The following is a 25,378-nucleotide window of genomic DNA, read 5'->3' as shown; positions in this document are numbered from 1 at the left end:
TCACTGTTTAGGTAAGCTCTTACTTCTCTTGTTAGCCAAACAAAATTTCCTCCGGAATAGAGACTACATCTTAAATCATCTACCTTTCAGACCAGAAGAGGACTTTGCATATAATTCACACTCAACAAATAGTTGCTGAATGAGTAAATGACTGATCTGAAAACCCCTCTCAACTGCTTTCCTTGATGACTGCCTGACTCAGGGGCATTTACTCTCCAGACACATCATCTTCCTCCTCTGGTGTCCTACACGCCCTTCAAGACCCATCGGCCCCCAATCAACCACCCCTCAGTCTGCCACAACTATTCTTACCCCTGGTCTTCACAGCCCTCTGTCTATTGCCCAGGCTACTTTAGATTTGTTTCTCCGCAAGGGAAAGGTATAGCATTCCCACTGTCCTCCTCGTCACCGGGACAGACTCCACCTTCTCGCTCCGGGATGCAAGGTCTCCTCCGTTCTCTGGCCACTGTCCTCCTCTCTAGTCACCTTGCCTGCCACCACTGTATTCATGCTCTTCCAAATCTTTTCTATTGAAAAAAATTAAATGGCTCATCTTCCTTTTCTTGTAGTACTTCCACAGAATTTTAAATTTGACTTGTTTCTATCAATCTGCCACGAAAGTAAGAATTGATTTTTGTTCTTGGTTGCAAATCCAGTTCCTGGTACACAGTAAGGTATTAAAAATAAAGATGACTGAATAAACAATTTGCGTACCTTTGAAATGCCATTTCCTGTATATGAAATGCCTTTCTATCCTGTGCTCCCTAAAAAAAAATATTAGTGTTTAAAAATCTGCTCAGTCTTCATCTTCATTGCCAATTTTCTTCACAACATCCAGAGGGAATGACTCATGCTATCGCTTTGTACATTTCTACTTGTTTCACCTTGAATTATTTGTGTTTACATGTGTGTCTTGCTCCTACTAGGATGTGGGTTCCTGGTGGGCAGTGAAAGTGTCAAATACCCTTCATGGTCGTGACACTTACAAGAGGTGTGGCACCTCAGAGATGCTCAGCCGGTGTGTGGATTCATCGCTCTGATTTCTGAAGTGGCAGGTTTCCTGTGCATCCGGCAGACCCATCCCTAGCAATTCCAGAGCACTGTCAAGGGTGATTCGATCATCTTTTAAATTCAAGCTCTTATCGAACAATTGATGAAAATGTGCTGATTAACAAGCCACCAAACTGGAAGAGCTCTGGTTAGGGAGCGCATTTTGCAGCCCGGCGGCCTAGATGACACGTGCTTGGAATGACTGAGAGAGATCGAGAGTCGTTGACAGCGTGGATGATGGAACACGAGCATCAGGAAGGTGCTCAGTATTGTGCTGAAAGATAAAAGTACAGACGGGAAATGGTGCCGAGCAGAGCCCTCGCCGCTTTAAGATGCTAGCGGCATGGCGTTGGGCAGCGACACCCTTCCCTGGGGGAGGGTGGGCGTGGAGAGTGTCCTGGGACTGAGTGGCAGGCAGTGTTCTAAGACAGCGTTGAGTGGCAGGAAGAATTCCAGCTTGGGTGTGGCACTGACAAGCTGCGTGACCTCAACCAAGTTCGCTGACCTCTCTGGGCTTCCGTTCGTTTATTTGTGACGTATTGCGTTAAGACTGTTGGCAGTTTTCAAATATCTATTTAGGAAAAAAACCATAAAGGAACTCCAACATATGAAATATTTTATACTAGTACGTCCTGAGAGATGCTGAAATGGGGCCTGGAAACCCCGTTGGACCTGCCCCCTGCTTTCCAACCCATTTCAGAAATGGCCCCTACAGCACCTCTACCGAACCTAAAAGGCACCTGGGAACCCAGTTTGCAAACACGTTTTTGACATGTAGTCAAGGTCTAACATTTCCCATTTTAACATTTTGTGATTCTGTAATTTAATGTCATAGTTCTGTAATACTAATTATAACAGTAATAATAATTACACACACATGTATGCACGCATACATACAAAATTCCTCGCAGTTTACAAAATTATTTACATTCTTACTGCTTCAGCTTCACATTTGTCCAGATGGAAGGTATGACAGGGATGTACATTTTCATTTCACAAAAGAAGATGTGGCAACGGATTGGAGTTCAATAAGAAGGTGGCTATTCTGGGTATTTGCATGGCTTCGGATGGCTTCTGATAAGCATTAAATGGATGGCAATTTTTGAGAGTCACATAACATTAGGCACCGAAGATATGCTGGGACTGTGTTAAGCACTGGGAATACAATAAAATTAAAACAAAAAAATAGTCCCTGTTCTTGAGATATTTATGGTCTAATGGCAGATAAATGCACGTAGTCAAATTTTAATGCGATGGTTGTTTTAAGATACAGTGTTGCCTAGGGTGCCACAAACAGAAAGAAGAGAGACACGCAGCAGAGTGTGGGTTCAAGGAGTCGCTTTCCGGGGCAGATGCCGTCTGTCTGGCTTGATTGTAAGAGAATAAAGAAAAGGATTTCAAGAAGAGGGAACAGCGTGAGCAAAAACATCAAGTCTATAATAGCATAGAGAAGAGAGGCAGAAGCAGAGACGGGAATGGGAGACGGAGACCAGACGCTGGCGTCCAAGGTGACGTGTGAGGAGGGTGCACGCACCTCGAAGCCGACGCGAAAGGGTTTTCATCGAAAAGTGAACAGATTGGATTTTTTTATTTGAGAAAGATTACACCTTGTCTTTGACGTGCAGAAGGGACTGGAGTTGGGGGAAGAAATGGAGGTGAGGGGAACAAAGTGGGAAGTGACAGCGCTAATCGAAGAATGAAATGATAATGAACTAGTTTAAAGCAATGATTGTTACTTAAAACAAGTCAAACAAAAATAAACACAAACCACATACCGGTCACTCATAGGAATGAAAGGCCCTTAGCCATTCGTTCATGCTGTTCACTATCTCCTCCCGCCTACCTCTTCGGTCTCTCCCACCTCAGCTCCTCGGCTCATCCCCATATGCCCAAACGCAGCATGCAAATGTTCGTACCTACAGGTAAGAAGTTAAGTGATCTGGGGACGGAAGAGACTTAAGAAACCCAGGGGCAAATCTCAAAGGAGACTTAGAAAGGATTTGAATAAATGCTTATTTTCATTATCCAAGATACCACATTCAAAATTAAAATGAAGCAACCTCATAAAGTGTTTGCTGTAAAAGCACAAAAAGAAAATATCATTAGTGTCCACGTAGCTCACACCAATCAATTAGAAAAGCACTTAATCTCAAGAAGATCAACAGCCGAAGAGTTCAAACAGAACATTACAGAAGAAGAAAACAAATAGCTAATAAAATAAGGACGGTACCCACGGTTACTAGCGTAACACACATGAAAAGTGAAGAAACAATAGAAAACTATTTCCACGTCAAACTGTCATAGCTTTTTTAAAAGTCTATTGTTCCAAACTGATGTCGACAGAGAATGGACCAAGAGAATGTCCACAGTGGGCTTGAGGGGACGGGGAAGGATAATGGAGCGATAGTTCTGGAAAGTAATTTGACTTTTAATACCTATCAAGATTATCTGTCTGTCTATGTATGTATGTATGTATGTATGTATGTATGTATGTATGTATGTATCTATTGTCTGTCTGTCTATCTATCTAATCTGAGAGAATTTTTAATAGCTATACTTTTTGAGCCATTAATTTCATTACTATGAACGTACCCTAAAGAAATTCTAAAGATGTAATAAATATTTATTCAAAACAATGTACATTTCAACACTATTTACAATGGCCCAAATCTGAAACAATTAAAATCTCTCGCAATTAAAGTCTGTATAAATGACCATTATACAGTTTTAAAACCTTTAGCTTTTGAATAATTTTATCGAGAAAATTGTTCTACTGTGTTGACAAAGGTGAAAAATGATACAAAACTGCATATATACTACCAATTCTAATTATGCGTACATACCTGTGTGTATGTTTCCAAATGTGTAGACATAATGGTAGGTATTTGTAGGTATGTGAACCCCAAGATCATATTACATATTAAAATGCAATGTGGCTGAAGAATGACTTAGAATCATAAGTTTTACAAAGCTTACATTTCTAGTCAACATCTTGACAAAGGCTTGCCATTGTCAAGTGATTGTGCGAGGCAGCAACTTTTGAAAAGTAATGACTTTATTTCTTTAAAAAATGTTATGATCCAGTGAGACACAAAAAATCCAATAAAACTTAACAGGTGGCGAAGTTTGTTGGGAGGAGAATTCTGCGAAATATGTGACTTTTGGCAGAAATTTGATTGTGGAAAACCCCAGGAACCATTATTCATGAATTCGATGTCTACTGATTATACATAGTAAATAAACTGAAATAAAAACAGCAAAATGTTAACAGTAGTGATATATGGGTTAGCAAAGACAGCCTTTTTTTCCCCTGGTTTTATAATTTTGAATTCTCTTTGAGCATGCACCGCCTGGAAAACAGAAGTATACAGTGCTGAAGTTACAAGAATCGAAGTCACACTTTGCTGACTTGTTCACACCTCCGGAGCCTCTCAAGGGAGACGAGGGACCTGCGATTTGGCTCGCACCAGGCTGGCTCCCGGCTGCGCCGTTGGAAAGCTTGGACGAGGCTTCATCTTCAAACGGTGAGAGCACAGCAAGCTATTTTCCCTGCCATTCTAAACGTTCCACTCCCCGCTACTGCTCTCGCCAGGGCCTCCTCGACCCTAAACGACTACCTCTGCCACCCCTCAGTTGTGGCTCCGGCCACCCCGAGAATCCCCTTCTTCCCGAAACTGACCACACCCACTAGCGAGCAGGAGCAGCGCCAGCCCCCCCCGCCCCCACCCCGCCGGGCTCTGGATTGAACCCGCTGGCCTTGCTGAGCATCGCTGTCTGCAGTCCCTGCCTACGCGGCCGCTCCGTGCATAATCCCACCTCAGGTGTCCTCTCTGCAGCCCTGGCCGCCTACGCTATCACTTGATCCTTCCTTGCAGTAAGTCTGCAAGCGTTTCAAATTTGCAAGCAATAACCTGCCGGCCAGGGTGAACCGAGGACATCGCTGAAGCCAGGATGGCCGCAGAGAGCAGAAAAACATCCTCCCCACACGGAGCAGAGAATACTACCCCAGACAAGGAAAATCATCCGTTAATTCATATGGGTAGAAGCCTATTATGTGACGATTACGAACTGATACAATATCACTAATTAGAAATGGTCATAATGAAGTATCACAACGACAGAGTGCAGTGAATAGAATCCGGCCTCCACCTTACGGGTTAGAATATTGAGTTGCAGCCGAGTTTGGACAGCTCAGTGAGGTCACAGAACCAGGACTTGCTGCCAGGCCTCCTGACTGCAAATGAATGTTTTGCTCCAGGTGGTAAAAGTTTCACAGGTAGAAAGCAAGGCCCAAGCTAGCGGGATGCAGAGTTGAACTTGATGAACATGAATAAAAGACTCTTCAAGAAGGACAGTCAACGGCCTCCGGTACCAGATGCTGAAAGAGATGTGCAGACAGACCCTAAGCAGGTGCCACGACCGAGGGGTGAGGCTGAGACCTGGCTGCCTGGAGGACCGGGCCACATGGCTGCGTGATCGTTGTGGCCTTTTCTCTATTTTACTCTCTGATGCTCTTGGTGTTTCTTTCAATCGCCAAATTTTAAGAGAAAGAAGAATATTGTGAGAAAAATGCAGGCCTCTGGGCAGATGTGGCAGAAGGAAGGGGTGTCACAGAGTTAGGTTGTTGAAAAAAAAAAGGAGCAATATATGTATTACATATGTATGTATGTATGTATGTATGTGTGTATTTAAATTGAGAAAAAGACTTTAATAGGTACTTTGCAAAAGAGTTCATCCCAATGGCCAGTAAACACATGAAAAGGCATTCAACTTAATTAGTTGGAGGACTGCAAACAAAAACCACAACGAGATACCTCTAGAGGTTTTACAGTATAGCCACAAATTCTTTAATACTCTGTTTTTCAATAAGTGGAACTTAATTCCTCTCTCTTTGAGTAGAGCCTGGACTTAAGTGACTTGCTTTAAAAGAGGAGCCATTTAGATGACCAAGAGCCAGGGCCAGCTGGTCAGGGAATTCTCTAGGATTAGTGAATCTGAACAGAGGGAGGGAGAAAATGTCTAGGGGACCGTTTGCGTCAAGAAACAGGAGTGGTGGGTGTCAGGGACGGAGAGAGTTGAAAGGCAGGGAGACTGAGCAGAGGGTTTCACCCTGGAGCGCGGGACTCTGAGCAGGGTGATGGCGGGTCTCGACAGAGCTTGAAGTGTAATCACAGGAGTGGTTCTCTGAAAGGAAGTTGGAGCTGAAGTTCACTTGAGTTGAGAAGGTCAGGCCACTCAAATTCTAGAGTGTTCTGATAGGAGTCTCATAGGATGACAGGCAAATAAAAGAAATGAAAGGTTATAACGTGCTAGCCTTGTGATCTTGACAGGACTCTCAGCTATTAGGCTACTGGGGGTGTCATCCAGCACCGCCGGGCCCATGGACATGGTCCTGTATGTCCAGAGAGTGGCCGCAGGGGGCCTTTCCTCCTCCCGGCTTCTCGGTGACGACAGACCTTAATGAAATCGATGTCTGATTAATGACAAGGAGTAAAGTGGGTGAAGCCGTGAGGGCCGAGGCACCTCAGAAAAAACCTCGGGGTGACAAACAAGGACACAGCCCCCTGGGCAGGGGTCTGCCCGTTCCAGTAGGCATTGAGGGAAGTTTTTCTTCTCTGCCCTTCTCAGTCCCCGACTGCCCCCAGGTTCTAGGGTGGGGGGTGCTTCATCTGCTGCTTCTGACAGAAGGTCCCAGGGAGTAGCGGATAAGGGGATTCCCAGAACAAATAAACACTCTGCAGAGGGATCTGGTAAGGACCCGAGGCTCTAGGAACTGCTACTAGAATGCCAAGGAGAGGCATGGGAACTAGACTCTTTACATCCAGAGTGGCCACCCCCTAAGCCCTGAGAGGGTGGGAAATATTATCTCTTGATTTCCGGCGATCGCACGATGTCATGTACTTTATTGGTGATAGGGTGTAGAGGCAACACAAGCTCGATCTGATGTTAAACCCTAAACGCATTCCACTACATAAATCTTCCTCCCAAACAGACAAAATAACCAGGTGCTAAAGGCATTTGGAGATGCGCTGTAAGTTTCTGATTCTATATGACCAGCAGGGAGGGATATGCGATATAGTCTCGTCTTCCTACATAAGTGTTTGGGGCACCAGTTTCTTAAATGTTCGGTGCCTCATTTAAGGAGAATTGTGCCCATGTCGTGAGATAGTGAAATAGCTACGTCTCCACCAGCGCCAGTCTTGGATGGTGGGGTTCTGCTGACGCCCCGCTATCTATGCTATTAATACAGTCAAGCTCCATTTTGTTCATGTTCCTTTGTCACGATGTCATGATTTTCGGAACTTGCTTAATAAATGATGCCAGTTGAGCTTTCTTCGTACGTCCATGGACTGAGAAGCCTCAGAAATACATTAAATTACAGCATGATCATTGCCCAGAGATTTATTTATTTTTCTTCCATTTTATACAGAAAGAATGAAAAGACAGCAGAGGGAAGGAGGTGGGACCCTCTGTCAGAATTAGAAATGTGTCAACCCATCTCAAGTAAGGCTGTCACTTTAGGTTTAGGGAAAGATATTATTACCCAGCTGTGAGGGTTGATCTTCAGGGAAGGAAAAATAGATTATAAGTTGACAAATAGTACCTTCCAGAATAAGCATAAGCCTGCTGTAGCCTTTGTACCCAATTGCTTAAACGTCAGAAGTTCCAGTTAATGGAGAATAATTTTACAAATCCCGGAGACAGTGTGTGACCAAGGAATCAGTCTCTAAAAGTTTCTAAGCCTTAATTTCCTTGTCTATAAAATGGGGTTTATGATACCTATTTGGAAAGGTCACAACGGCATTTAAGAATAGAGCATATATGGAAGCATCTAGCAATGTGCCTGAGGTCTGACAGGCATTTTTTTAAATGTGGATTCCTTAGTGAGAGGTGCAGAGAAACTCACCCAGCAGGTTTCCCACAGCTAAGCTACGTTCCTGGCCTTCCCTAGAGCCAGCTGTGGCCACATGGCTGAGTTGTAGCCACATGGCTGAGTTGTAGCCCAAGCAAGGAGCCACAGTGAATCAAGCACCTGAGATGCATTAGCTCATTTTCACAATTTACTATGAGATCCACGTCAACCATATCAGATGACTCTGAGTCTCCCCAGAATTAAAAGATTTATGAAGATACCAAATCTGCACCCAGGGGAGTGAGGAATTGATCTTAATATTAACAAATTATAGTATTTGATTAGGGACATAGAAAATCAAAAGAACTTATAGACCATCCACTAAATACAATTGGAAAGTTTAGCAGTATTACCACAAACAATGTACCCATATGTCAAAATAAACAATTAGAAAAACAATACCATTTTTCAATAGCCACACAAACTATAAAGTGTCTAGAAATTAACCTAACACAATATGTGCATTTTTTTTGTAGAACAATGATATAAATTAAAACAACTAGTTTGTTCTTGAGCCGTCTAAGCCCAATACACATTTAGAGTTTAAGAGAGAATTCAAGAGACAGACAGACAGACAGAGAGACAGAGACAGAGACAGAGACAGACAGAGGCAGAGGCAGAGGCAGAGGCAGAGACAGGCTGAGAGGAAGGCAGAAATGAGGTCTCCATCATATTGCACAATGTGGTAATCGAGTCAGCTGCTGAAAGGCTCTCAGGCCTCTGCTTTCAGGTGGGAAGACGGGTGAGAAGAGAGTTCAGGACACATGAAGGTAATGTTTGTATGTCGCTGCTAGCGCCCCTTTCAGAACCCAAGAAAGCGGTAAAACGAGGCTTACGGCTCTGTGCCAGGAGTGAGCACTGGGCCCCTGATTCCTCCCTAACCAGGGCTCTTCGCAACTTCACTGGCACATGAGATAGATGTGAGGTCCCAAACCCCTCAGACCAATAGTCAGAGAGGAGGCCTCCGACTCTGCAGCCACAGCCCACACTCTATGCAGGTGCTTTTCCTGGGCAAGTGAGTTCATTTTTTGAATAAAGCACAGCAAACTGGCCAGAGAGAATAGAAGGAGGTCAACCGAGGCCATGGAAGGAGCATCTAACTAAGGGACAGGCCCTGTAATTAGTGTCCCCTCTGCAACAAACAAGATGGCCCTCTGCACTTTTGTGGCTTCCGTGTTCCCCTGAGGCTAAGTTCCCAACTTTCCCCAAGAGGACAGGCTCTTTCGTTTGGCAGACAGAACTCATGCACGGGACCTCCCAGAGGTGACAGACATGGGCTCTTCTGAGGTCTGTAGTGTCCATGTGTGAACCGTGTTCTAATGCGTTTGGCTTAAAGACATTCAGGACAGGCTGCCCTCGGAATCCGGCTGTTGCTACGCGTGGCTCCATCACCAGAGGCCCTCACCAAAGTCCTGGGCTCTAAGGACATGGCTATAATATCCTGCTGTGGCCTCACTGACACACTCTCATTCAGAAAGGTCAACTCAACTCGTGAAGTCTTTGGATTTTATCCTGATTGCCAAGAAGGACCTGCATGTGGCCCCATGGGACTTGCAAGGCTTTGGAGGCAGAAAGCCCTGGATCGCTCCCTGGCTTTGACCCTTGCTGGCTGAGTGACAAAGGGGAAGCTACCTAATTCTTAAAGCTTCAGTGTCTTCATTTACCAAAAGGAACTCACTGGTCTTATCTCAAATATTTCCAGGAGGTTGGAGGTACTGTGTCTAAAAGAATCGTATTGCTGACATCTAGAGTATTTGCTCGGGTTTGGGGGCGTTTAATTCTGGATCCTTCGGCATGTTGTTTTACCTCTGGGAGCCTTAGTTTATTCATCTGAATAAATAAAAAAAAGTAAAGAACTGGAAAATGAACACCACTGCTATCAGCATTTGATTATAGATTTATTTTTTTTATCGCTTCCTGATAACCTATCCCAATAACCTTCCTGATCGTCTTCTAGACCCATATAAAACAGTCAAGAAAAAGTTGCCCAAACTCACATATTGAGGTTTTTTTGGGAGGGAATAAAGGAGGAGAGAGAAGAAGAGAGAGAGAGAGAGAGAGAGAGAGAGAGATTGATTGAGGCCTGGAGATTCTTTTAAAACTTTTAAAAGAAAAGTCTGGTGTTTTCCAACTTTCTTAGAAAAAATACAGCAAGGTCAGCTTTTAAAAAATTCAAACTTTCCCTCTGGCTTCTTCACAATGGAGAGGCTATAATGAAACTTGACTAAATTACTTTTTAATTGGCAAAGCAATGAATCAGTGAAAATGTATTCTTTTTGTATTACAGAATCACTATATCGGATCCAGAAACGAACCACTTTGTGTGGCATTGTTTTGTCTTTTCGTTATTGGCATTCTTTTTTTTTCATAAATTTATAGAGATAGAAATACTAAAAGTGAAGAAAAGTATAAAGTCACACAAGTCCCGGCATAATGATTTGACCTTTAGGTCAGATGAGAAAATCCTTGGGCTTTAATTCTGCCAAGGATTAAAACATTTCAGAAATGATTTCAACATCCTAAAAAGATTATTACAAGACCTGATGGTACTTTGGTAATAGCTAAATGCCTCCGAGGGCCAACCAAAGATTACAAACAGTTTTGGAGTAAGAGGCACAGAAATGACAAAGGCGATATGATGTCAGAATCATCCTAAACCTCTGTGTAGCACTTTACCTTACGAATCACCTTCACCTTCTCATTCACTATCTGATCTGATCCTCCCAACAAACCCGGGGGAGACAGGGAAATACTGTCATTCTCTTTTTGGAAGTAAGGAAGCTGAGACATAATTTTCATTACTTGCTCTAGTATACACGGCCTAGAAATTGGCACAGTAGAGATGGAAATTAAGCTCTGTCTGACTTCAAAGTCCATAAGGAACACTAACAGAGAGTTCTTCTCTTTTGCAGTGAGGACATGTGCACAGGACCTCCTGGGGGCAAATTGCATGGGAGATTACAAAATGGAGTTTAATATTCCAAATGGAGCGTGATAAGAATGACTTGACGGGAAAGAATCCATACCCAGATGGTCACAATATCAGGATAACGGATGCGCAAATAGCCAACACTTTGGTCTAGCATAAAACAATTCAAGAACAAATTGTTTGGGGACCAGAAAAAGGATAGGCTTTGCAAGATGGCGACAAAGACAGGCTGGAGAATTTACCGCACATCCTGGGCCCATTACTTAGCTCCCCTGTGGTGAAGTAAGGAGAACAATTCCTGCATCATCTGTAAAATGGGGAAACCGGTTTCTAGCTCACGGAGTCGCTGTGAGGGTAATACGTGCTCGCTCTTCCCGTGAGCGCCGTGGCCGTGGCCCTTACGGGGTCCTTCAAATGAAGTGAATCTGGCGAAGCATCTTTTCCCTGCAGTGTTCGGCTTGTGAAGCCTGCGGCCTGACCTTTGGGCCCTGCTTCTCAGCGCATCAAGCAACAGAGAGCAGCATACAAGCGGATGGACTGCAGACGCCAGCGTTGAAGGCACCTTACCTGGGAAATGGAGCGTCCAGTTGGAAGGGCCGATGGATTCTGTGTGGTGGACGGCTTGGGCCAGAACCAGAACTCGGGGTCTCCTCTGCAGGTGGCAGCAAGCCATTGACGATTGTGAAGTGGGGGCGGGGGCGGTTTCTCCACGTTGTTTCAGAAAGACCCATCCAGCAGCCACCTTTGGAGGTACAGGGACCTATTGACACTCTGTTAAAGGACTCCACCTATGGAAGAGAACAGGAAGTCAACCATGAAGACTTAGAATCGCCAGTCATGGGACAACTCGAGGCCACTGCCTTCTTCGTAGCTGGACACACCTCAAAGCTGGACTCAATTCTATTTTTAAAAATTTGTTTGCTGTTCAACCCATCAGATCAGGCGCTACACTCCGTCACCAGCTTTACACACGTTTGTGGTTTTCTAAAATATTGATTTTCAATATGTGCTCTTGGCCTTTGTGTCCATCTGCAAGTGATTAAAGTCCGATCTGGTTTCCCCTGGACTCGGATATCAATATCTTATCAACGCCACTCTCTGCCGGCGTCGCTGGCGCTTTCACACACCCGGTCTTCCTCGGGTGCCTGAGAGGCGTTCGTGATGGACTCCACCTGGCCTCAGGCCTTCTCACTCCGCCTTTCATCCTCCAACCCATGCCCTTGCCCGTTTTTTCTCCTCTTAGCTCAAGACACGTCTTTTCGTAGCCTGTTTGGGCTTTCTCGCTATGCCTCGATTTCTTTTCATTCCTCTGTGTTCACATTGACCTTTTAATTTTTTTTTCTTTGCGTATTTATTGCTGGATGGCTTTCATCACCTCTGGGTTTGGAATTATTTATCCACTGTGCCTCCTTTCTTCCCTGTTGAAGTTCATTCAATGTTACTTTTATTTCTCCCCCCGATTCTGCTCTGCCGCAATCTGACTTTCCATTATTATTCTTATCAGCAGTCCATTATTTATAGAGTGGAGAAATAAGATAAGCTCCTTGTAATATAGATGGGACACAGGCAATGTAGCTGAGAATGAAAAAAAAAATGTGACAAGGAAGGCAGAGCTGCAGAAAGCAGAGCTACAGGGCCGTGCCGACTGCTGGATGAACGGTGACTTGCAGAAAGCACTGGGAGTGGGAAAGTGAGATTGCAGCACAGGTAAGCATCTCCCAGGTGAGAGGGAGAGAAAACAGAACCGTGGTCCCCTGCTCTGTGCTGAGCGCCGTGTGAACTCCTGTGGCCGCATCCTCTCATTTGATCTTTGCTCTGGACCACGAGGTAGCACTAGCCCTACGTTCTAGGTAAAGAATCCGAGATTCAGGGAGGTGGTGATTTTACATCTGCAGCAGAGCCTGCTCGCAGACCCAAGGACTGTGAAGGTATAAAGCATTCAGAGACGGTTATCTCAAGAGGGTTCACAGTTTATGTTGTTTAATGCAGTATTCCTAGGTCTGGGACTCCAGCAGAAAGAAATAGTCTGAGCTCTAGACAAGGAATGAAGCACAAACGGCTCACAGCATTGCTATTTATAATGGTGAAAATGCTATCACAGCCATATGTTTAGAGAAATGGTAAAGGAAATAAGGGCTCATCCATACTGAGAAATTGTATAAAAACACGTTAAAGGAAATATTAATGGTCTGTAGTAAAAGTTGGAAAATCTTTACAGAAAAGCATTACAAGTATAAAAATTAGATATACATATGTATTTAAAATCGAAAAGAGATAAAAATGTACAAACTAAATGTTGATATTTTTCATCTCATAGTTTCTTCTTTAAGCCATAAGAAATAAAATACTTTTCCTCTTTTTTAAGTCATACCTGTTCACCTCAGCACATGGAAAAGACGTCAGAGTGAGTGAGCGAATGGACAATGACAGCTCTAAATTTTCTACGATTTCACATTCTTTAATTTTCGAAACATGACATAAACAAATCTTTACACGTATGCTTTTCTGATTTTTCTGGCTCTAAGTTTGAACGTTTTGTAAAACACTCAAAGAGAGAAGAAAAAGCAATTAAATTTTCTCATAATTTTACTACACAGAGATGACCACCATTAACCTTTTAGAATGTTTCTTGTTACTCCTCATTGCATTATTTTTCATGGCAGAGATCTGGTTCCCTATACTGATATTTTAGCAAAAGAAAAAAAGAAGTCAACACAGGATTAGTCACAGGGACTGGTGCCCTGAAGACATTCACATGGAACCCTAACATAGAATTCTTATTATACTGCCAGTGTATTTGTCTATATCACCCACTAAACTATAAAGTCCCTCACACAGCCATCACACATATTTTTTTTTGACACCGTACTTATTTTGCTCACAGATGCAATCCCAAAGTCTAGAATAATAACTGGAATTAGCAGGCACTCAAAACATACAGTGACAGAATGAACGATATAGCAGAATTTGCCCCTGTATGGTCTATTTATTTTCAAATTATTGAAAATAACTCCATGAATGCAAATGTGTTTCATAGTTGTAGAAATATATTTTTTTCTAGTTCCTTGATTATGAAAATGGCCATATGCAGCTCAAGGCTACCTGCTTTAGTGAGAGAGAAAAGCAGAAATAAAATATGGCTCGTTTTGGCAATTTTTCTGACATTGTGTCCCAAACATTTGGCCATAGTTAAATGCTGGAAAAGAACAGTATTAATAATTGTTTTAAGTGATATATAAAACACTTCAAGAGCAAAGCTTGCTTATTGAGAAACTCTGGAACTGATACTAACAATAAAGAAAAGCAAAAAAGGGCCAAGATTTTCTCCGAGGAAAGAGAATTATAGAATTTGAAAGCATCTGCCACCACTCCTGACCAAGATGGACTTAACACAACTGCTGAGAATTTCTTTTCTTTTATGTTTTTAGGCGAGGCAACCCTTAGTTGACCTCACAGACTGCAAGGACCTTGTCAGCTTACAATCTCTTTTTAAAAAATATTTTTTACGCCTACAGCACCTGGTCCTCCTAGGTGGTCTCCCATCCAAGTACTAACCAGGCCCGACCCTGCTTAGCTTCCGAGATCAGACGGGATCGAGCCTGTTCAGGGTGGTATGGCCGTAGATGAGAATTTCTTAAAGGGCTTTTAAATAATGCCCCTTTGGAGGTAAAAGGAACAGATAAGAAATGAAGAATTGTGTATTAGTTACTGCTGAGTTATCCAGACAAAGATAATGAGAATTGGTTGGAAATAAAGATCTATTGTAAGGAGGAGGTTTTAAAGTTGTAGACTCTGGCTTTGTCTACATAAAAGTAATGATGAAAACACTGATAGTAGAGGAGATGGCCAAAGGAGAGGGGAGAGGGCGAGGGAGAGGAAGATAGAGATATTGAAATTCAGGAGTGTAGACAAATGAATGTGGAAGCATACTAGGGGTAAGGGCAAAGAAAGGAAGAAGTAAACTTGGCAAAGACTGACAAGAAATAATTCAAAGTGTATGAAGAGAACCAGAAAAGAACAATGTCATGAGTGTCAAAGAAAGAGTTTCGGAAGGAGCTGGTCAAACTAGGAAATAACTGGTTTAGGCAATTGGTAAAGCATAAGAAACCTGAGTTTCTATACAACGAATGGAAAAGAAGCCTCACATAAAAGTTAAGAAATGTGTGGGAAGCTGAGGCCATAAGTTTAAACCACTTTTCTGAAAAGTTTGTAAATGAAGAAGAGGAGGAAGAAGGAGAAAAACAGCCCATTTATAAACTGATGGAAAGAAGGCTCATTGAATAGGTCAGAGCTTGGATTTCTCATCGAATGGCCACTTGTATTTTTTTGAATTTGTATCTTCTAATAAAATTTGTTGGTATCTTATTTGAGAAAATTATCTCTAGTGTGTAATGAACGGCAGCCACGTATGCAATCAAGGTAATGAAAAATTGATGCTCATAGCGGACTCTATGTCTGAGTGGGTTTGGTGTTCATCAACACAATTAGATGCCAGGACTCAAACAAAAACACCCAAGACTTACAGAGATGAGCTCTCTCTTATTTTTTTTTATACATCATTCTCAATTTTACTCCCAATGTTTTTCTTATGGTCCAGTAGAGAAAGCTGGTCTCACGTATGACACAGCATGACTTTTCTTGTTTTCTTTTTTGAACCAAATTATTCTGGCCCATGGGGACTGGGGTTGTTTGTCTCCATCGTCGGTTAGAGATGAGCAAAGAAATGAGTTTTCTGTGACAGAGAGTAAGGTGATCAGACACAAACGAAGAGTGCCACGCTGAGGAGGGACAGTGCCCATTTTATTGATCTCTTTTTAAATGAGTCTTCATGGGTGTGGTTTAGTGATAGAAAAAGCAGAATGTGCACTAGAATGTGGGATTCAGATCAACAGTAAAAATGGCTACTGTTTACCAACCATGGACATTGTGACGGGTGTTTTCCATGCATTTATTGTCACATTCAATATTCCCAACACCACTTTCCCCCTATTTTATAGGCAATATTTAAGTAAAATATCTGAAGATTTAAGTAGTGAATAGAAAAATTGTTTGTAACTATTTGTGTTCAAAACAAGACTGCTCATTACATCTCATCTTTTTCTCCAAATAAAAAATGCTTTTTAACGGTCCATGAATCATTGAAGCATTTTCCAAAACAATGGCTTTGGAAATGGAATAACTTGGTACTGCTAATAAACTTTCCTGAATATATTTTATGAGGAGCCATAGGGAGTTTTATTAAAATAAACATTTTTGTTATAATTTGACACATACCTTGAAGCTATTGAGAAATCCTTTGTCAGCCCATTCAAAACTGTTGAGGTCTGAATTTTGAAGTGAATATAAGAGCAGTCGATCTTTGTATTTGTTTAATTTTATGATTGACAAAGTTTACGGTACGTTGTATTCAGAAATTGAAAAATTTCAGCAGCTTACTGTTAAAGCAATATGTTTTTACCACGCTATTGAACAGTGCACCTTTTGATGGTGGCTTCCACAGGCTGGCAATCTCGTTGAGACTAAACATTTGGCTGATGAGGGAAAAATAACCCTTCGGCACACCATTCCTGTTATACCTTTTTCCCCAAGTCTGCAGTCAACGTATAGGTATCATTCTTTGATTACCCCAGAGAAATTCCTGGAGTTGAAATTCTCGGAGCTGCCTGTAACAACACCTGCCTCAGATCCCAACTCCAGCCCCTCAACACCTGTCTCATAATGCCTAGCGGAGGGCACGGCACATAGATGGCAGCTGCTCAGTGTCGAAGTGAGTGCAAGAAATGTAATGTTGAAGAAGCCAAAAACTTACACAAACACTACCAGAATGCATCAGCAAGTAGGTGGCACTGAGGACAATCCCTGGTCCATTTGTTAGAAACACTATTTGTTTTACATTTATGATCTCCTGTTCTCAAATGGTCTGTTTCCTTATTTTTCTTTCTTTTTTCTGTTTTCTCCTTTCTTTTTATTTTGTTATTCTCTCCTTCTTTCTTACCTTTCTTTCATCCTTCAATAATGTAGAATGTTTACCTTTTACTGAACACTCATTTTAATAATCCCACCTTCGATGATGAGGAAACTCGCTCAAAAATTTCCATAGCTTACTCAAGATCCCATAGCTCATAAGTGGCAGAGTCATTCAATCCCTGACTCAAAATCATGTTTCACTGATACAAAAGAACATAAAAGTAGTTTCCTTCCCTGTGAAGTTATCTGAATAGTGATCTCTGCCAGTATAGGCTCTCAAAGCTTCTATCCGCCTCAGGCGATTCTTTATTTTTTCTGTTTAGTTGAGGAACACTAGTAGGCCACAAAGAATGAAAAATTCCCCCTGGCTCATTAGGCATAAAGAAGTTTAAGAAGAGGTCATGGGTGTTTTTATTATCTTGGGCAAAAATACATCAATGCGCACATGTTCTTATAGAGTGCGTACAGTGGGCAGTAAAATAATCACAAACAAAATTGCTTCGTCTTTGCTTCATCATCATCCTTTTCGTATCAGATATTCCTTGGATGGAATTCTTCAGGCCAACTGGCAGATAGCTTGACCTTTAAGTTCATCTCCGAGACGCTGAGACGGAATAGTGGCTCTGTGACTAATTCAATAAATACTTAAGTGCCAGGCAATTCTGTTTACTCCATTCAATAACGCCACTAACACTTTCTGGAAGAAGATTAAGTCTTGTCAAGTGATACATAAATGAATATTAAAAAGCTCTTACCCCCCAACACCTCCAACTACTTCAATGGTTTTATAAGCCTCTAAATCTTTATATTAATAATATTTGGTTTAAAATTCCTAGACTGATTTGTATTTTCCTGATCGGACTCTGACTGATTGAATATATGGTGCCAGAAATAGGGAGTTGCCTAAGAAAATATATTTCTATGAGGTTATGGCTTAGTGCGTGGAAAGAAAATAAATGTTACGGGCTGGAAAGATGATGAACATATTACACTATGTGACATACGAACCTGGAGTAGAAGGGAAAAGTGATAAAACAGAATACTAGTGATGTGTGCTGGTGATATCGATTGTGCCAAGGTATAAAAGAGAGAAATTAACTCAGGGAAGTATCAACTGGTTTGCAAGCGTAAATGAAAACGAATAGTCTAGAAACCTGAAACCTCGAGTTGGAAGAAAAATCAACTGTTCTTAGATTTAAAACAGCAGGAAACAAAGTTGAGAAAGCCTTTAGGCAACAAAGACCAATTAGAATCCAGTATTTCTAAAAAGATCAGATTAAGGGTGTAGACTTCTCACTCAATCCTAATAGTTTAAAGTTACCATTAAACTAAGAGAGAGACAGAGAGGTGGAGGGGGCAGGGTTATGCAGGTGAAGAAGAGGATGAATAAAAAGTTTCAAAAAGAGGCTTATGGAAAGAGTTTAGATGCAGTTCTTGGTACATGGAACCAAATAGAAGACAATGGATTGGAAGTCTACTAAGTTACTGAAGGAAATGTATTTCTGAATATAAAGCTCTTAACTAGTTGAAACCAAAAGAAACCCTTGGACCTCTTGTTATTACCCAAGAGATCCCCCAAGATGGCCTATGCTCACCTTGACTGTGTCCAGAGGGTCGCTGGGCCACTGGCACAGGAAGCAGGCAGAGCCAGGTACGGTAGAGCATCACGGCCTAAGGACCTCAGTGGCTGTCAAGTAAGTTCCCCACTTCCAGGACAGACTATTTCAGAGTTCACTACTCATGATTTTCAAACTGCTGCTGACTGGTGGCTGTTGCGGATCTTTCAGTCTTCTATCTTTTAAAGCAAATATCTTGTTGTGGTCATTTCTGGACATCAAGGCTGTTCTTCTATGATGTGTGTGTTAATATATGGAATCAGGTAACTTGTATTTTTAATCCATAGGTTTCTGGATGCAGAGTAGTCATGTTCAGATCTGACGGCAAAACTATAATTAACTCAGAAATCCTGTACTTTAAGCTGGACATAGTGACTAAATGGAATTTTTGGATTTCTTCATTGGGGAAGAGCGAAATGTGTTCTGTGATTAAAAGAAATAAGTTTTGGAGGCCTTTATGGTTCCCACCTTTTGGACTTCAGACCCTTGAATAAACTCCTTCCCCAGAGTGTGGGCAGAATCTGTAATTTGCTTCTAACCAATAAACCAATAGCAACTATCAGTCTGCAAAGAGAAGGTGATGATGTGTCACTCCCAACAGCACATTACATTATATGGCAGTGCTATGAGATGTTGCTTTTGTGATCATGGTATGTTAGACTGTCTTGTTATCAAGCACATTCTAGGGCATCTCTTCTTCTCTCTCCCCACCCGTTCTTTTTATTTCTCTATTGCTAGCTTTGAAGAAGAAGGCTGCTACGAATCCTAAAGCCATAGAGAATGAATTCCACTAATGTCCTGAGAGGACTAGGAATTGGACCTTTCTCCAGTGGAACCTCAGGTGAAAAATTCAGACTTGATTCTCATTTGATCGCAGCCTCGCGAGAATCTGGGTAAAGAATCTATCCGGGCCATGCTTGAACTCCTGACCTACAGAAAACTTAAGATAGTGATTTTAGAGCTCTAAGTTGGTTACGATTTGTTAAGTAGTCATAGAAACCCAACAAAGATGGGCATGGATACTTGGTGACCAGAAGGGTAGATAGTAAAAGAGATGGCTTGCAGGCCATCATAAATTTATATTTTTTTCCTGATTTGGAATTATTATTGGGAAGAGGCTCCATCTGGGAGTACATTTCCCATCTCCTTTTATCAAGGTGTGGCCATGGGATTAGTTCTGGCTAATGCAATGTCAGCGAAATGACGCATGCCAGTTCCAGGGTGAGGTTTTTATGCACCTTACACGTGGTTTCTTCTTGTTGGATCATATGTACGAAATGGTGGCATCATAATATAGAAGGAGCCTGGGTCTCTGAAAAACTATATAAGGCAGAAACATTGCCCCACCGATTTTGTTGACCATTTGGACTATAAAGTGAGAGAACAATAAACTTGTATTGTGTTAAGCCACTGACTTCTTGGGACTTTTCATTAAATAAGTTAGCTTATTCTGACTCACAGAGGAAGAATAAAATATTTTTACTGTTGCTATTTTTTGTAAAGACAATTCCTGGAATTAATTTTATAATATTTAAGTGACAAGTTTCATTATGCTATATATAACATTACATTTCATCCCTGAACTTAAAACAAAACAAACTAAAAAATTAGCACTTCTAAATTAGTTAATGAATACATCAATTGAATGAGTGAATAGATCAAATAACATCATACTATACCCATTTTCTGAACCTGTCTATGCATCATCCAAAGTGAAAGTAATATGGAATTGGCTAACCATATTCATGCGATTGAGAACGTGTTGAAGATCATGGACTTTGGCAACTATCAGGTTTAAACTTAAAGCACAAATCTGAAAAATATTCTATTGATTGTGGTTATTGACCACAAAATCATCTGACCTTGACATAGTTATGTAACCTATTTCTCACTTGTGTCATCTTGTAAATGTACATAATATTTACAACATAAGACTCTTGTGAGAAGGTAATGACATACTTAGTTCTTTTCACTTAGTAGGTGGTCAACAGTGGCTAGATCTCTTCCTTTCCCCGCTTTATCTTTACTTATCATAAAGTGTCAAACAGATAATGGGTGGCATCAATTAGGTATGACTTTTTTAGGACATTACTAATGGGAGTCATACATCAAAACATTAGGCCTTTGAGATCTGCAACTGTTTGCTGAATCTGTCCTTACTTTAAAGACATGACTTTAGGGCTTCCTAACATAACAAAGACTGTATTTGCTTTGAAATTCACACAGCTCTTTGATTATAAAAGCAAACTGACAAAATTATGCATCAGGAGTGATTACATCATTACGAAATACTCCAAAATGCTCTGTGCTCCTGTAGTTTTAACTAAAAAGTGAAATTCTACAAACCTTTAGTAACAGCAACTCAGGCTGTTACTGTGAGTGTGCATGTGTGTATATTTACAAATTATTCAAGAGGTGAAGAAAAAACTGAAATGGGTTTGCCGTGTGGTCACGTCAGAATTTAATGAACTCTGCCTCTCACTCTCTTCTCTGTACACACTGAGCTCACTCGATCTTTGTTCCTTTTGTGCTGCTGTCTCTTCCCTCCCCACGAGCCTCTTCTTATCTCCCCCGCTCTTAACCTGTTTTTCAAATCTCGATTCAAGCTCCTCTTCTACGAGCCTCCCATTGGGATTTCTGCCTTTGTGACCTGCTTTTGGTCCCATGTGTTGCTGGGATGGGATATACAACTGGCCTAGGCATGTGGGGTTTAGATTGTGATGGTCCATTTCCATAGCAAAATGTTCTAACCCTGTAGAGCAGTGGTGCTCAACTTTTGTGGCACCAGGGACCGGTGCTCCCATGAGCATCTAATGCCTGATCATCTGAGGTGGAGCTGAGGCGGTGATGCTAGTGTTGGGGAGCGGCCGCAAGGACAGATGAAGCTTCACCAGCTCGCCTACCCGCTGCTCACCTCCTGTTGTGTGGCCTGGTTCCTAATAGGCCACGGACCGGTACTGGTCCACGGCCCAAAGTTTGGGGACCCCTGCCATAGGGGGTATTGGTATGGAGAGGTGTAAACCAACCTGAATGCTGTAGAAGAAAGATGAACTAAAATGCCATGGATAGAGTCTACAAATGCCAGTTCTGAAGGGGTCAAGGTGTGAGTTTTGAAGTTAGAGTCACAAGAGATCAGACTAATAAATGGCAAAGAGGCATAAAATCTTTTTGTAAGGCTAGAAGATGAAAAATTCCTGAGTGAGCAAATTGTCCTAGACTGTCCTACAGAGACTGTCTTCTCTTTGTATTTATAAGACTTCACTGTTTCTATTCATAGATTAGGATGTCGGACTATGTGGCCTAAAGAATTATGTCTTGGTAGCTGAGTGACAGTGTTCTAGGTCTGGCTTCACAAATTATTAACTGTGTTATCTCACTCATTCTGCTGAACTGCTTCTGAGCTTCGGTTTCATAAGGGTACGGAAGGTCAAGCAATGCCCATCATGGAAGGGTGGGAAACTCACTGAGATAACGCATCAGGAAAAGTCTTCAAACTCAAAAGTACTGAAGAAATACTAGAAGTTATTATTGTCTGGGCTATAAAATTGAGCGCCAGTTAACTTTATTTATTTATTTATTAACTCTACCATAGATATAAAAATACTAGTTTTTCAACCTAAACAAAAACGTTTTGATGAAACGAACTCATATGTCATATTGTAACTAATGCTTCAAAGTATAGGTCCAGGGATGTATTAGACATTTAATGCATGTTTGACGTTCAATAAATAATTGTTTTTCTCTCTGCACATTTATCCAACTTCTGGTTTTCTTATATATCTTATAAAAAACAGTTACTTTCACAAATAATCATGTCTCTGAATGATACTAAGTCAAAGAGGTAAATGATGTGATCTATGTCCTCAAGAAATGTCTGAATTCAAACCCCACATCGCTCACATGAATTTTAAATAATTTGCTACCTTCTTGATAGCAGTTTCTTCATCTGTAGAATAGAGATAAGAATAATTTGCTCAGAGGGATTTCAAAAAAAAAAACAACAAAAAAAAGACTCGAGGTACATAAAGTAACACAGCATTTTTCTTAATACAAAATAGGTGATCGATAAGTGTTTCTCTTTCTCTGTCATGATTGTCGCTTTTTGGGAGGATGTGCACATGGGTTGTCTCACTATCTGGTTTATTATGGGCTATCTCTGTGACCTAAAATCTCTGATTTTACGAATTAGAGATATAGAGGAAGTATTTCAGAGTAGCTGGAAAGGAAGGTTTCTTTCTATTTAAGTCAATATACTTTGTAAGAACAATAGCCTTAGTTGTCCTGCTTGACGGTCCTTGTACCATCGGCCTACCTACAGATGAAAGGGATTCCTCTATTTCATAGCAAAAGGAAGGTTGTTTGATGTCATTTTGAAATGTTTTAAAGAAGAAGATGGAAGGAAACCTAGAAATAAAATAATAGAGGCTGGCTCTTAGGAACTTCAGAGTGGAACAATACTCTATTTCTCTTCACAGGAAACTTCATTCAAATGCATTCACTTTCCATAAAGCATCTCCTCGGTTTCAGCCCAAACACTGAAAACTGAGCCTATTAAACCAGAACAAAAAACACTTTTGAAAACATCTTTGGAAAAATACAATTTTGGCACAAAGAGATGAGAATCAAGAAAGATGAAAAAATCAAAATGGAATTCAGTGCGAGGGAGACAGGCTCTCAGGTGGTTAGTTATTTGTGAAACTTGCAAAGTAGCAATCAAAGGCAGAGACTAAACCCATCAGGACATATTGTTCTGTAGTGACCCTGATTCTCTCTTTCAAACATTTAAAGACGAGCAATGACAGGGGCCAAGGATCCTATTTTATAGAAAAGGGAGGATATAGACTTGACGATGAAGTTTAGGTATTTGAGGAAATATTTCTCCATTCCTCTCTACTTTTGCAAGTCCTTCCCCTTCTTTAGGCCTCTTTGCATGTTCCACAGCATGTATTAAGCATTCCTTGACAATTATAACTGGCCATGCTTATTCTCCTTTTCAAAGTCTGGGAAAAGGTTCTCTCTGCACAATTACAGGCAGTTCTGTGCAGTGGTTAGAATACTGGCTTTGCAAGCCAGACTGCCTGGACGGAATCCTGACTCTGGCACTTGCTAGTTGTAAAATCTTGGGCAAGGTTATTTAAATTGTTTGTGCATACATTTTATCATCTATAGAATAGGGTTAGTACTAATATAATATTTTCTAACTTATAAGGGTTGCCACATACTTTAGATAGTGCTAGGAATGCGGTTAGCACTGCACGTTGTTACTTATTCTTAGTCAATGGGACCATTCTCCTATCATAAGTCTGCAATTGAGAGCCAAGGAATCTTTCTAAAATGCAAATCTACTTTAGTCACTTTGTGCCACAACTCCTTCAATGATTTTAGTCACTTTCAGAATAAATCCCAGACTTCTTGATGTGATGTGGTAGTAAGAATAACACACACACACACACACACACACACACACACACACACACCATGCCCCCTTCCCACAGATGTTCACACCGTAACATTGGACCCTGTGAATATATTACATTACATGGCAAAAGGGCCATTGCATATGTGATCACAGATACAGACCTTGAGATGACTCCACATATTCTGATCTAAGCAAATATGTCCTTAAAAGTGGAGAACCTTTCCTGACTATGGTTAGAGACTGACGGTGGAAGAAGGGTCAGAAAAATGCAACACGTCCGACCTCGAAGGTGGAGGAAACGGGACCATGGACCCAGAAGTATTGACAACATCTAGAAGCTGGAAAAGGCAAGGAACCGATTCTCCCATAATGATTTCGGAAAGGAACACAGCCTTGCAGACACCTTGCATTTAGCAAAGATCAAACTTCGGATCTAAAGAAATGTACGATAAAACTTTTGGGTGGTTTAAGCCACTAAGTTTGTGTTAATTCGTTATGCTAGTCATAGAAAACCAACTCACATGGTCTGCGAAATGTTCTGGTTTGTCTCTTGCCTTCCCCTCTGCCTACCTGTAGAGCTCTGAAAAAATAATACTGAATAGAGGGGACAAGGCCAATGGTCAATCTTCTTCAAGTATGGGCAAGATTCACCTGGGTCTCCTGACTGGTATTTTTCTAAGAAAAAGACAAAGTGCTTATCAGGAGAATGGATAGATGTTTGATGCAGAATGAAGGGAATGGAGACGTGAAGAGAGGTTGTGATCGACGGAATTCTAAGATGTTCCTCAATATTCCCAGCCCTGGTCGACATGCCTTGTACAATCCCTTGCTCTAGGAATATGATAGAATATCCCTGATTTGTTATATGGCAATAGGAATTTTGCAGATTGAGCTCCAGACTGAGCTCCAAAATCAGCTGACCTTACAATAAGATGATATGAGTTGACTTGACTTTATCTCGTGAGACTTTTGAATATAAATCTAGAGGTCAGAAAAAGAGGAAGTCAGATTCAGATCATGAGAAGGATTTGTAGTATGATTGCTGGCTTTGGACATGGAGGAGGCCACGTGGCAATGACTATGGGTGGCCTCTGAACACTGAAAGTGACCCTCAGCTGAAAACCAGCAAGGAGATGGAGACCTCAGTCCCATATCCACAAAAATCTTTTCAACAATCTGAATGAGCTCACAAGTGATTCTTCCCCAGAGCCCTCAGAAAGGAATGCAGCTCAGCTGACACCTTGATTTCAGCTCTGTTGTGATAGATTTCTACATATAGAACAGAGACTTAATAAATGACTGTTGTTTCAAACTGTTAAATGTGGGGAAATTTGTTATACAGGAATAGAAAATGAAAACAGAGGATAGGCTAAAGTTGCAACATCATCTTTACCCTAAGTAGGGTCATTTGCTCTTGGAATATAGAGCAGCTGGCACCGTGCAGGGGTTCATTCCAACTTGGTCTTACATACAGGTGAATTTTG

The 25,378-nt window shown here is 41.4% G+C and overlaps 1 non-coding gene across 1 annotated transcript; it reads right to left on the bottom strand.

The window, feature by feature from the left end:
- Positions 1-14,398: 14,398 nt before the first annotated feature.
- On the bottom strand, positions 14,399-14,517 carry LOC120582956 (5S ribosomal RNA). The gene has a single exon (XR_005647692.1). It is a non-coding gene; the product is annotated as a 5S ribosomal RNA (ribosomal RNA).
- Positions 14,518-25,378: the final 10,861 nt, after the last annotated feature.

Source organism: Pteropus medius, unplaced genomic scaffold (genome assembly GCF_902729225.1).
Source record: "Pteropus medius unplaced genomic scaffold, Ma_sr-lr_union100, whole genome shotgun sequence".
NCBI classification, from domain to species: domain Eukaryota; kingdom Metazoa; phylum Chordata; class Mammalia; order Chiroptera; family Pteropodidae; genus Pteropus; species Pteropus medius.
The sequence above is the reverse complement of the archived record's forward strand: the minus strand, read 5'-3'. Positions and strand labels throughout refer to the sequence as shown.